Source organism: Bombina bombina, chromosome 1, assembly GCF_027579735.1.
Source record: "Bombina bombina isolate aBomBom1 chromosome 1, aBomBom1.pri, whole genome shotgun sequence".
NCBI classification, from domain to species: domain Eukaryota; kingdom Metazoa; phylum Chordata; class Amphibia; order Anura; family Bombinatoridae; genus Bombina; species Bombina bombina.
In genome coordinates this window covers 1,108,446,686-1,108,461,440 of record NC_069499.1, presented here as the reverse complement: position 1 = coordinate 1,108,461,440, position 14,755 = coordinate 1,108,446,686, and the positions used below count along the sequence as shown (strand labels likewise).

The following is a 14,755-nucleotide window of genomic DNA, read 5'->3' as shown; positions in this document are numbered from 1 at the left end:
GCCAATATCTTCTGCAGTATCTTTACTTGCACTGGATGGGTTCTCTACTGCATCAGCATTCTGTAAGGGAGAAAGGCCTCAGCAAGCTAGTAAGATCAGTGGAGGGGTTTCTACAGTCAAGACTCCATAGTTTGATGGTTTCCAGACCTTTCACTTGGTACTTAACCTAGGTGCTGAACACCTAAAATTTAGGAATTTGGGCTCCAAATTTTCCTATATTATTCTCTAGATTCCCTTAGCAGCTCATGTATTTTCCCTCAGAAAATGTATTTTAACAATTTTTTAAAAAAATGTTAGTCTCTTTATGAGAAGTGGTACCTGCACTAAGCGGTTCTCTTTATTTTGACAGTGGTTGGGATAGGAGACAGTTAGGGATCCTCTGTGCAACATTTTTTTAAATTTTATTTAAAAAAAACAAAACGTATGTTTACCTGATAAATTATTTTCTTTCCTGGCATGGAGAGTCCACAAATCCATTCTAATTACTAGTGGGAATTTAACTCCTGGCCACCAGGAGGAGGCAAATAACACCCCAGCAAAGCTTTAAGTATCCTCCCACTTCCCACAATCCCCAGTCATTCGGCCGAGGAAATATGGAAATTGAAGAGGACACAAAGGGTGTAGGGGTGCCTGAAGTTTAGAAAACAACAAAAACGAGATAAGCAATCTAAAATGTTAGAAAAGGCGGGTTGTGGACTCTCCATGCCAGGAAAGAAAATAATTTATCAGGTAAGCATACATTTTCTTTTCTTTCCAATGGCATGGAGAGTCCACAAATCCATTCTAATTACTAGTGGAAAGTGGAAACCAATACCCAAGCTAGAGTACACAGAATGGAAAGGGAGGGAGAATAAAACAGGCGGACCTAATCTGAGGGCACTACCACATAAAAAAACTCTATCTCCCCAAGAGAACCTCAGCTGAGCAAAAAACCTTGAATTAGGATTTAAAAAAGGTATGGAACAAGAACTCAGAGGCAGTCTTGTCAACCTACTAAAGGAATATACACTTTATACTATACACACAAGTGTCAGAGCATGCCCGGAATCGATCCTGGAACCCCCAAGTCTCTGGATATTGGCTTATTCCCTTGAACCACTGGAGAACTCTTCCACAGAAGCCTAGTCCTGAAAAAGCCTTATATTACGCTCCCCTCAGAGGGAGCCACAAACACTCTATCCTAGAATAAGGATCAGGACAGAATGATGAACAACAATATCCCGATGATTGGTATAAAGGACCACCTTATCAGGATGGGAAAACAATATACAACATAAAAGAATGTATAGGTTCAAACAGAGCCCGCTGCAAAACCAGAAGAAAAGCTCCAAGAAAGAGCGAGGAATAAAAACAGGTCTGATCCTGATCCAGACAAAAAAAAAATTAAAAAAGGACTATAAAAACATAAATTATGCTTACCTGATAATTTCATTTCCTTCTGTATGAGGAGAGTCCATGGCATCATTCCTTACTGTTGGGAAATACTGAACCTGGCCACCAGGAGGAGGCAAAGACACCCCAGCCAAAGGCTTAAATACTCCCCCTACTTCCCTCATATCCCAGTCATTCTGCCAAGGGAACAAGGAACAGTAGGAGAAATATCAGGGTATAAATGGTGCCGGAAGAGAAAAACTAATTTTGGTCCGAACATCGGCCGTGGACTCTCCTCATACAGAAGGAAATTAAATTATCAGGTAAGTATAATTTTTGCTTTCCTTCTTAATATAAGGAGAGTCCACGGCATCATTCCTTACTGTTGGGAAAACTATACCCAAGCTCCAGAGGACACTGAATGATAACGGAAGGGGTAAAAAAAAGGCGGACCCTAATCTGATGGCACCACAGCCTGCAAAACCTTTCTCCCAAAAGCTGCTTCCGCCGAAGCAAAAACGTCAAATTTGTAGAACTTTGAAAAAGTATGTAAGAAGGACCAGGTAGCCACCTTACAAATTTGATCCATAGAGGCCTCGTTCTTAAAGGCCCAAGAGGAAACCACCGCTCTAGTGGAATGAGCCGTAATCCTTTTAGGAGGTTTAAGTACCGCTGACTCGTAAGCTAAGTGTATAACACTCCTCAACCAAAAGGATAAGGAATTAGAAGAAGCCTTCAGACCCTTACGCTTCCCAGAGTATATAACAAACAAGGAAGAAGTTTGTCTAAAATCCTTAGTAGCTTGAAGATAAAACTTCAAAGCTTGAACTACATCCAGATTATGAAGTAAACATAAGGAAGGAACCACAATCTCCTCATTGATGTGACGATCAGACACCACCTTAGGAAGAAAATCCAAGCGGGTACGTAAAACAGCCTTATCAGTGTGGCTCACATTGCAAGGCAGTCATTTCAGAAACTCTGCATGCCGACGCAATAGCCAATAGAAAAAGAACCTTCCAGGACAACAACTTAATGTCAACCAAATGCATAGGCTCACACGGAACCCGTTGCAAAAATTTAAGAACAAGATTCAAACTCCAAGGTGGAGCGTTAGATCTAAACACAGGTCTGATCCTAATCAGAGCCTTAATGAAGGATTGCACGTCAGGGAGCTCCGCGAGCCTCTTGTGCAGCAAAACAGAAAGGGCCGAAATCTGTCCCCTCAGGGAACTGGCAGAAAGGTCCTTCTCCAGACCCTCCTGGAGAAAGGAAAGAATCCTGGCAGCCTTGACCTTATGCCAGATGAAACCACGCTCTTCACACCAGAATAAGTAAGCTCTCCACACCATATGATAGATGCGACAAGTAACAGGCTTACGAGCCTGAATGAGAGTTTTAATAACCCTCTCAGAAAAACCTCTTTTGGCTAAGACTAAGCATTCAATCTCCACGCAGTCAGCCTCAGAGAATCTAGATTTAGATGAACAAAAGGACCCTGTTCCAGCAGATCCCTGCGACAAGGTAACTTCCACGGGAGGAGATGAGGACATCCCCACCAGATCCGAGAACCACATCCTTCGCGGCCATTAGTATTACTGATGCTTGCTCCTGCTTGTTGTGGGCCACTACACAAGGGAGTAGTGGTAACGGTGGAAAAATGTAAATTAGATTGAACCTCAAAGGCACTGCTAATGCATCTGTTAGCTCCGCATGAGGATCCCTGGACTGCGATCCATATCTGGGCAGCTTGAAATTGAGCCGGGACGCCATGAGATCTATATCCGGTGTCCCCCATCTGTTGCAATTCTCCACAAACAGCTCGGGATGGAGAGACCATTTCCCAGGATGAAAGGATTGTCTGCTGAGGAAATCCGCTTCCCAGTTGTCCACACCCAGAATGTGGATCTCTGACAGCGAGCAGTTGTGGGCATCTGCCAGGAAGGCCCTGTGCCTTCCTGGCACCCCAAACAGCTCCCCATCCTGAGAGACTTGAGTCCGTAGTCACAATCTACCAGGATGGTCTCAAGAAGGATGTCCCTTGGGACAGGTGATCTGGACAGAGCCACCAGGAGAGTGATTCTATCGACCGGTTGTCCAGAGAAATCTGTTGAGACAGATCCGAATGATCGCTGTTTCACTGTCTCAGCATGCACAGCTGAAGTGGTCTGAGATGGAATCTGGCAAAAGGAATGATGTCCATGCTGGATACCATGAGACCAATCACCTCCATACACCGAGCCACAGAAGGCCTTAAGGAGGTCTGGAGGGCAAGACAAGCGGAAGTTAGCTTCTAACGTCTCTGGTCTGTAAGAAATATCCTCATGGATATGGAGTCTATTATAGTACCCAGGAATTCCACCCTGGTACTGGGAATAAGAGAACTCTTTTCTAAGTTTATCTTCCATCCATGAGATCGACCTTTTGAAAGGTCCTCTGCCAGATGACAGGATGGTGCTTGAACCAAAATATTGTCCAAGTATGGCGCTACTGCTATACCTCTGGTTCTAGCCACTGCAAGCAGAGCCCCAAGAACCTTCGTAAAAACTCTTGGAGCAGTAGCTAGACCAAACGGAAGTGCAATAAACTGGAAGTGCTGGTCCAGGAATGCAAATCATTAAAAACTTGAAGTGTTCCTTGTGTATTGGAACATAAAGGTAAGCATCCTTCAGATCTATCATGGTCATGAACTGTCCTTCCTGAACTAAGGGAAAGATGGACCTTATTGTCTCCATCTTGTATGAGGGGACAGATAGGAACTTGTTTAAGCACTTTAGGTCCAGAATCGGGTGGAAAGTTCCCTCCTTCTTTGGGACCACAAAAAGGTTTGAATAGTATCCCAGACCTCTTTCTGTAAGAGGTACTGGGACAATGACCCCTAGGGAGGAGAGATCCCTCCCGCACCCCAGAAAGGCTTCTCTCTTTTCTGGCCTTGAAGACAGGTTTGACAAGACGACTCTGCCCCTGGGGTGGATGAGACTTGAAACCTATCCTGTATCCCAGAGCGATGACCTCCAGGACCCACGGGTCTTATACGTCTCCTAACAAAGCATCCGAAAAGAGCAACAATCTGCCCCCTACGCGATCCAGAGCCAGATCGGGGGCCGCCTCTTCATGACGACTTTACCTCGGCGGGCTTCTTGTTCTGCTTGGATTTATTGCAGGACTGAGTCGGCTTCCAAGTCCCTTTGGATTGCTCGAGCTTTGCAGAGGGCTGCTGACATTGGGATTTATCCGAACAAAAGGAACGAAAATTAGGACCTTGTCCTTTAGGTTTGTTCTTCTTATCCTGCGGTACAAAGGAACCTTTGCCTCCAGTAACCGTGGAGATAATTGAGTCCAGGCCTGGACCAAATAGAATCTTTTCCTTAAATAGGAGGGAAAGAAGTCTTGACTTAGAAGTCATGTCCGCAGACCAGGACTTCAGCCAGAGTGCCCTATGGGTTTGAACAGAAAAACCTGAAGCCTTGGCATTCAGGCGAATAATTTGCATATTTGCATCACAAATAAAAGAATTAGCCACCCTTAAGGCCTTAATTCTTTCCTGGGTTACGTTGAGGGGACCCTCCACCTCGATCAACTCAGATAAGGAGTCACACCAGTAGGTAGCCGCTCCAGCAACTGCAGCAACAGCCGCTGCCGGTTGAAACAAATATCCCGTATGTTGAAACATCTTTCTTAACAGAGTTTCTATTTTCTTATCCATGGGCTCTTTAAAAGATTAACTATCCTCAAGTGGGATAGTAGTGCGTTTAGCAAGCGTGGAGATCCATCCACTGTAGGGATGTAGCCCCACAATTCCAATTGAGAGCCCGGGACCGGGAACAATTTTTTAAAGGAAGAAGAAGGGGAAAATGAAGAACCAATTCTTTCCCATTCATTCTTAATAATGTTCGCCATCTTTACGGGAACCAGGAAAGTTTGTGGTACAACCCTGTCCTCCCAGACCTTATCTAATTTAGGAATCAAAGGTTCCTCAGAACCTCTAACGTAGCCAAAACTTCTTCAACAGAAAGTGTAAATGCACAATCCTAAATCTAAAGTCTGGTTCCTCCGCAGCTGGAGGCCAGAGGCAGCAGATTCTGACCCAGAAAGAGCACCCTCTGAAGTATCAGAGGTGCCTTCATCATCGGATAATCTTGTATCAGAAAAATCCAAAAAGCTAGTAGATCACCCCTGGGAAGGATAGCAATATTTAACCTTTCACTTGCGCTTAGCAGGGCGAGGTAAAGCACTAAAGGCTGCAGACACTGCCGTTTGTAATTGCTCAGTAAAGTCTAGTGGTAAAAGAGCCCCTCCAGATGGAGGATTAGGAGTGCTACAGGAAGTTGCATGTGTATTAGGATTCGACTGTAGGGTGCGCACCTCATGGGATGGAGACTCAGAGGTGGACGGCTCAGTGGTATCGGACATATTAACTTTCTTTGACATGATTACTTTATCAAGGCATGTGGAACATAATTGAGCAGGCTTGTATACTGCGGCCTCCTCACAATATAGATAGGTATTAGATTTAGGTAAAGAGGGAGTACCCTCTAACGCATCAGAATCCTCCATAGCTTGCGCTTATAAAGCAGACTATAGATAATAAGATAAAACGGCACCTTTATACCCCCAATGGCTGGGGCACTCACCACCTCCTATGACCCAGGCCAAACAGAGAAACCGCTTCTTCTCCGGTAAACCGCATGGTCAGGAAAGAGGAAATCAGTGTAACCACACCCAGTCACATGGTGCGCAATGCAGGGCCACCCCTGCTATAGGAAAAAAAAAAGCGCCAAGCCTTTCAGGCTGCGCAGCTTCCAAAAACGAAAGTAAAACCTGTACGTTCCAACATCTGCCTGAGCCACATCTCACACATGTCGCAGCATAATCATAATAAAATAAAATTATGTGATTAATCCCCCCTGTTCAATAATCCCCCTCCGGAGATATTAACCCTTGATTCCAAACAGATAAAAGGAGCCACACTGTGACCCTGTCTTCTTGTGTTATCATATGTGTATAAAAAATGAAACAATCTTACCGAATCTATGCCATGAAACAGAAACACAGCCTCTCAAGTTTGACAGTCTTGTAGCATTGCTCCTGACATGGACTTAAGTAATGGAAGCAGGCAGTGAAACTCGTCAACACTGATTGCTTAGGAGCTGTTAATACGAGTTTGGATGGGTTCGCAGAAAGAATCTCCCTGCATCTCCAGACTCTAACATTCGTCAATGCTCTCTGAGAGGCTGACAAGACTACTTAAAACTCCAGTCCCATTTCGAAAGGGTAGATACTCTTCATAAGGAACTACTCTGAATCTTCTGACATTTCTCTGCCAACCTCCTGTGCTGAAAGGCAAAGAATGACTGGGATATGAGGGAAGTAGGGGGAGTATTTAAGCTTTTGTCTGGGGTTTCTTTGCCTCCTCCTGGTGGCCAGGTTCAGTATTTCCCAACAGTAAGGAATGATGCGCTGACTTTCCTCATATTAAGAAGGAAAAGATTGTATAAAAAGTTAGAGGAGAAACCAGGACAACCCTGCTGACCTCCAACACCAAAACTCTTACATCAGAGGAGTCTAGGACACCTAAGAATCACTATCCTTGCAAGCAGGAAAAACTGCCCAAGAAAGGATAAGTAAAAGATAAGTTTCAGAAAACCATGTTGAAGCATTTAAATGATGAAACCACCATGGCTACATCAAGAAAACAAAAAGAAATAGGACAAGATGTCCTAGGTAGAACACATTATCCTAAGAGAAAAAAACATAGCCTCCTAACTATGACAGATAGGAAGAAGCCAGTTCCTTAGAGTTCAAAGAACACATAGCAATGAAAACTTAATGAAGTTGTACCCTACAAGGAACGACGATTATAAGAATAAAATCTCCTCAACAAGAGAAAGGAGAAAATATTCCAGGTCCCCAGGACACCAAAGAAATATATAATATATATTTATAACAATGGTCAAAACGTTAATGCCAGAGACCTTTCAAAAATCACTTCAATAAAGGGATTATAAAATTAAGTTATAAACTCATATAGATAAAATAGGGTCACAAGCGACTCCCAACATTTGCAAATAGCACCTCGACATGCGAGAGATTATATAAAATTAATTACTGTTCTAAAATCACTAAGGAAGTGATAATGAAACACTATACAATACAAGAGATTAATATATATAGCCCCTATGGACTCTTTAAGAGAGGGGTGCACCGATCCTGGAGGAACTGCAATACCAGGTCAATGAGTTGAGTGGACAGAGCAAGCTCTACTTTCATCTCCCTGTTCCAAAAATCCATTTAATATATGTTCCCCAAATAGGGGACGTATCAGATATTAAATTGATAAAAACAGATACTACACTTGATCCTTAGCCAAAAGGCCTAGAGGCGATCCAATAAGAGAGAATAAAATATAAAACCTCTATGGATAACATAGGAGAATACGTATCACAGACATTAGATAAATCACCTCAATATGAGAGATTACTATATGGGATCCCAAAGATAGCATAGGGGAATACCTGTCAAAACAATAGAAAAAAAATCACCTCAATATGTATGAGAGAGATTAATATAACAAGCTCCTATATATAATATGGGAGAATACATGTCACAGACAATAGAAAATAACATATTAGTGCAAAAAAAGCACTAAATAAAAACTTATATGACACACATGGGTACACAAGTCACCGATATTGAAAAAATATCAGATTCTCAAATAATTATTTCTATAAACAAAGGAAATAAAATCTCAGTCGGAAAAGTACTAAAACCTTATCTGAACAACAGGCAAAGAGTATATAACTACATATACTCATTCTAGCCATCCTAAACAAGATTAAAGGGACACTGAACCCAAATGTTTTATTTTGTGATTCAGATAGAGCATTCAATTTTAAGAAACTTTCTAATTTACTCCTATTATCAATTTTTCTTTGTTCTCTTGCTAGCTTTATTTGAAAAAGAAGGCATCTAAGCTTTTTGGGGGGCTCAGACCTCTGGACAGCACTTTTTTTATTGGTGGATGAATTTATCCACCAATCAGCAAGAACAACCCAGGTTGTTCACCAAAAATGGGCCGGCACTTAAACTTACATTCTTGCATTTTAAATAAAGATACCAAGAGAATGAAGAAAATTTGATAATAGGAGTTAATTAGAAAGTTGCTTAAAATCCCATGCTTTATCTGAATCACAAAAGAAAAAATTTGGGTTCAGTGTCCCTTTAAATATTTCAGATCTTTAAAAATCACCAGACACAAACATGGGCATGATATCTGTGATATGACCAGCATAAGGGACATTGATAGTTATCCCTCATAGGGTGTAAAGTTAAAAATTAGGCACTAGATGGCAGTAGACAATGAAAAGCTGAGAAACGGAGTGACCAATTCAATTAACAGAAGTTAAGAAGAACGGTCGACACCACAAGGAAAAACTGAGTACCATAAAATCAGTGCCCCACACATGCTTAGTATTAAATAAAGGACATACACGCTATGTCTGGAAAAAAAGCATATCGCTATATGCAGTCAAATCCAGTAAACCGATACCTAAAGCTGTGAGAAGTCTCACAAAGGTATCAAGCTTAGCGCGTCAACGACACCGCCAAAGGCAGTAAGAGTCGCAGAAACTCTGAGAATAAAATGGCGCTGCCTGCACTGTCAGAGAGAATATAAGCGAACAATACCACTGTCTAAAAAACAATCTAAGGCTGAATCAGGGCTACAGAAGCAAAAGCCCTATAAAATACCCAGATTGAGTAGGATTTCATTCCTTGAGACTGGCGCCTTAGAACCTGAGTAATGTGAGGACAGAGGTATTTGGCTCAGCTCCATATCTTTCTAAAATCTCCATATAGGAGTGCCCAAAACATTAAGCAGTGACCTCTACTTATCAGTTTAAACCCTAAACACTGCATAGAACTCTTGTCTGTATGACAGAAGCTGACATGCACCAGCAGGTAAACTGAGGTGTCGCCTCTGGTAAAGGAGACTTACCGGCATTTAAGAAGCTGAACATTAAATGCTTCATAATCAAAATGCCTCTAAAGTAGTCCAATAGTGCCTGTCCCTCACTGAGGATTAAAAAACAAAGTGGCAAAAATTCCCCACCCTTATGTGAAGACACCCCTCTTTAGACCACAAGTCGTAGAGGGAATAAAGGGACTTACCAGTCTTGCAGCTCTCAGCAACCATCGGTCTGACAGAAAAATCCTCATCCTGACAGGGACCGAGGAGCTTCAGCTGTAGGGCAGGTACAATCTCCCAGGTCTGACAGCCTCACCCAACCACTGACAGAGACCTGAAGATAAAAGGAAAAAAAACACACAAAAAACAAAGAAAACAACCCTGGATTCTATATATGGGATAGCATAAATTGATGGAGGAGAAGCAAGGACTACCTCACCGACCTCCAACAGCTAATAGCCACCATTACTCTTACTAAAGAGGATTACATAGATACAGCATTATAGCATTATCCCAATCCTTGCTAACAAGGAAATTACCCATTAAAGGAATAAACATTATTAAAAATAACCGCATGAGGGAGATAACCTATTGAGCTACAAATAATAAAAACCCAAGACATGCTGCAACGCCCTGAAAAAAAACTAATTCAAAGAAAAATGAAATATATAGTACCCTAGAAAATAAGTACTCTACATATAATGAAAACAGTTAAACACAAAAAACAAAGTAGGTTTCAGATAAAAAAAAGGAATATGTATAATTTAATTCCTCTAAGGAAGATTAAAACATAAAAACCTACAAAAGGAAAATCATTTCACCAAAAAATATTCTTTCCTAAAGAAAAAATATCTACAGTAGCTCTAGAAGGGATAATTGTATTGAATTGCCAATAGATGGAAGCAATATAAAAGAACTAAAGCCAGCTTAAGTCCAAGAAATAGAGGGCAAATAAATAAAAAACCATAGGGTTGTACTGTAGCGCGCCAAAGACAATGTTCATGGCGGAAAAGCGCATACTGAAGTGCGCAACAAGAAATAAAAATGGAGACTCTCTAAGGGGCATAGGTTTAACCCTTGATCTTATAACAGCACATGAGAATAGGTAAAAAGTGGATGTGTCAGGGAGCTCAGTAAAACAGTTTACGCCTGCCCACTGTTCACACTCCTCACAAAGTGTGAAAAAGTTGAAAAGACTGAAAGGAAAGATTGTGGGTGGCGCCAGTGAAGGCTAACTGTGAGAGTAATTGATTTATGGTGGGGAATATGTCTAAAAGTGTGAGTCACAATTTCCAAAAAATATAAAAGTATATATATAAATCACAACTATACCTATTGTAAAAAGAGATTATTTATAATATTACCAAACTAATTCAGCTCTAAGGACAATAAAAAATAATCCTAAAAAACAAGTTATTTAAATAAATCGATAATATTTTATTTTAATACATAGACTAGTCAAAACATTAGGATATTTAGAGTAGAATTGCACCGGTGCCCCTAAAATAATTAGTATTAAAAAATCTAATAGAACAATAATTCCTAAAAAACAATTCCTAAAACACAATATAATATACTTATTCCTAAAACCGTTCAACCAATCTGTCTTCCTTTTGTTTGCACAGATCCTGGCTTCTTGGTATACGGTTCTGGGAGCACAATGATGGTACATACAGGCTCTCAATCAGCCTCTCCTTGCTTTGCACAAAGCTCACAGGTGCTTTCGATAGCTGTCAGCGTGAAGCCGGATTGAGAGCCTGTATGTACCATCATTGTGCTCCCAGAACCGTATACCAAGAAGCCAGGATCTGTGCAAACAAAAGGAAGACAGATTGGTTGAACGGTAGGAGTGGCAATTTCAAAATAAGTGCGCGCACTTCTGCAAACGGATCGTTATACCCTTTGAGGATTTTCAAGTATTAAAGCGAAGAAACTGCTGATCGGTATTTGTCGCAAATTAAGAAGGAAAGTCCAACTGTTGGTGAGATAGCCTGGCGGTTATACAACAGTGAAACCAGACTGTGCTACACTGAGGGGATATTTGGTGAGTAAGAACTGAAAATACAAAAGCTTGCCAATATCGCTGAGACCCAGATTCAGCATACTAGATTTATCTTACACGCATCAATACTGAAAAAGATCAGCCCGGGCTAATTTGATGTAACAAATTTGATATAACAAATTGGAAAAATATCTTAAGTTGCAACTTTATTACACTTATCCGGAATAGGAGTAAATCAGAATCTGACTAATGTTATCGCTGCAAGGTTACTAAAAGGGACTTTGACAGCTGGTATCTGTATTATACTTCCACTAACCTGCATCACACGAATCACCTCTCATCTTATGTTCTTTATTTTAGATTGTTTGATAAGTATAATAAATTGTGTTTTAGGAATAAGTATATTATATTGTGTTTTAGGAATTGTTTTTTAGGAATTATTGTTGTATTAGATTTTTTAATACTAATTATTTTAGGGGCACCGGTGCAATTCTACTCTAAATATCCTAATGTTTTGACTAGTCTATGTATTAAAATAAAATATTATCGATTTATTTAAATAACTTGTTTTTTAGGATTATTTTTTATTGTCCTTAGAGCTGAATTAGTTTGGTAATATTATAAATAATCTCTTTTTACAATAGGTATAGTTGTGATTTATATATATACTTTTATATTTTTTGGAAATTGTGACTCACACTTTTAGACATATTCCCCACCATAAATCAATTACTCTCACAGTTAGCCTTCAACAGCACATGAGAGCCTGGCCCCTTGTGTGCAACTCGCTTCCTCTGTGATCGCCACCAAAGTCGATGTTACACAGGCAAAGAATGACTGGGGATTGTGGGAAGTGGGAGGATACTTAAAGCTTTGCTGGGGTGTTCTTTGCCTCCTCCTGGTGGCCAGGAGTTGAATTATTACTAGTAATTATAATGGATTTGTGGACTCTCCATGCCATTGGAAAGAAATCAGTGTTTGATGTTTTTTACTGTTTGCCTGTACATCATTAGGGCGGTTAGTTCCGCCCCTCCAATTGGCACCCTTTCTCCGCCGCTCTCAGAAAACTACTGTTTTCTTCTCTGAGGCATCCTACAGATTTTTCTTCACTGCTAGTCTGAAATGTAACTCTTCCTTGCCCAGGAAGTTGTGAGTACCCTCATAAGTGCTGCTAAGTGGGTGAAAAATGTTAAAGTGATCGTAAAGTTTAAGCAATTAGTGCCCAGTATTTAAAAATACTCTTTAAAAAAGGGGACACTTTAATTCATTAAACTTTACAAACACTTTTTTTTTTTAATACTTACCATTTTGTTAAGGTAAACAGACCGACGATCCTCCTTCTTTATTGGAGGAAGACGGGATCCTCATCGATCTGCAAAATATAGAAGGAGATGTGGGCTGAGGATCGTCGGTCTGTTTACCGTAATGAAATGGTAAATATTTTTTTTTAAAAAAAGAATGTTTGTAAAGTTTAAAGAATTAAAGGGACATGAAACCCAAAATTTTTCTTTCATGGTTCAGATACAGCTAGATTACGAGTTTTGAGCGCTATAGGGAAATTAACGAATGCAACAAAAACCCGGCTTGTGCGTGCGATATGGTGCTTTTAAGCTCCATACTGCACAAAAAAGCGCTGTTTTGACGTGCTCGTGCACGCTTTCCCCTTAGACATCAATGGGGAGAGCGGTTCAGAAAAAAAGTCTAACACCTGGATCGCGGAAAGAAAAGCTTTGTAACGCAGTCCTATTGATGTCTATGGGGAAAAAAACTGACGATAAAACCTAACACCCTAACATAAACCCGAGTCTAAACCCCCTAATCTGCTGCTCCCGATATCGCCACCACTTAAATAAAGTTATTTACCCCTATTCCGCCGCACCCCAACATCGCCGCCACTATATTAAAGTTATTAACCTCTATTACGTTGCTCCCCGACATTGCAGCAACTAAATAAAGTTATTAACCCCTAAACTTCTGGCCTCCTACATAACTACCACTAAATAAACCTATTAACCCCTAAACCGCCAGCCCCCCACATCGCAACAACCTAAATTAAACTATTAACCCCTACACCTACCCTAAACCTAACCATAACCCTAACACCCCCTAACTTTAACATAATTAATTTGTATTTATTTTAACTAGGTAGACTAGTTAGTAAATAGTTATTAACTATTTTTACTAACTATCTAGTTAAAATACAAACTTACCTGTGGAATAAAACCTAAGCTATCTTACACTAAAACCTAACATTACAAAAAATAAAAAAACACTAAAATCACAAAAAATAAAAAAAACTACCATTACAAAAAAACAAACGAAATTATCCAAAAAAATAAAAAAATATTCCTATTCTAATGCCCCAAAATAAAAAAGCCTAATCTAGAATAAACTACCAAGGGCCTTTAAAAGGGCCTTTTGGGGGCCCTTAAAAGGGACTTTTTTTGGGCATTGCCTTAAGTTAAACAGCTCTTTTGCTACAAAAAAAACACCCCCTAAATGAATACATTACACAAAATAACAATCAAATTTAAAAAATAATAAAAAAATATTCCTATTCTAAATACCCATTACAAAAAAAACCACTCCAAAATAAAAAAACTAATGTAGAATAAACTACCAATGGACCATAAAAGGACCTTTTGTAGGGCTTTGCCCTAAAGATATCAGCTCTTTTTGTGAAAAAAAAAAATACAAATACCCACTAACATTACAAACCCCCACCCCCCCCCCAAAATAAAAAAACTACCTAAAAAAACCTAAGCTACCCATTGCCCTGAAAAGGGCATTTGGATGGGCATTGCCCTTAAAAGGGCATTCAGCTCGGGGGGCGGAGCTAGCCAGCCATAGAGGCAGCAGTGTTTGTGTGGAGCTCTGGTCCAAAAAAGCTTAAAAACTGGCATAAAAGTTATCTCAAAAGTCTACCAAGGACATCCTTAGGCACTGGGTAGTGCCCTCAGCTGGGACAACTATATTTTACTTGCAAAAATTCAGAAGGAGGAAATCGATCCGGACTTGAGTTCCAGGAGAAAACTAGGAAAGTCCAAGGCTGCGGCCTATCCCGGACCGGAACGTTGCAATGAAAGCAGTGAAATATCCCTGAGGTCAAAATACCGGCCACGACTAGGTGTTCAAGCAAGCAAACAACTTCATCTGAGCAACAAGACCTGCTTAATCCACAATAGAAGACCAAAGGGAAAAAAACGGAATTTGGCGCAAACCGCCATTTTACAGGTACAATTTTACTGATTTGGCACCCTGCAACTCATACACTAACTGGACAGATGTACTATAACTATAAAATATAATCTGGTGATGTGAGAGACATTATATATAATTGGAAATAAACAGGGAGTGTGACCCTGAAGTGCCATATTAATTTGCAAAACATCGATATCTGTCTGCACACCTGTAAG

General features: G+C 40.4%; 1 protein-coding gene and 1 non-coding gene across 4 annotated transcripts in view; both read right to left on the bottom strand.

Annotated features, from left to right (window-relative positions):
• The window catches only part of SCRN2 (secernin 2), an 81,709-nt gene that overhangs the window by 40,365 nt on the left and 26,589 nt on the right, over positions 1-14,755 (bottom strand). The gene's annotated exons all lie outside the window — the stretch shown is intronic.
• On the bottom strand, positions 7,566-7,757 carry LOC128646297 (U2 spliceosomal RNA). Its single transcript, XR_008400257.1, has one exon. It is a non-coding gene; the product is annotated as a U2 spliceosomal RNA (small nuclear RNA).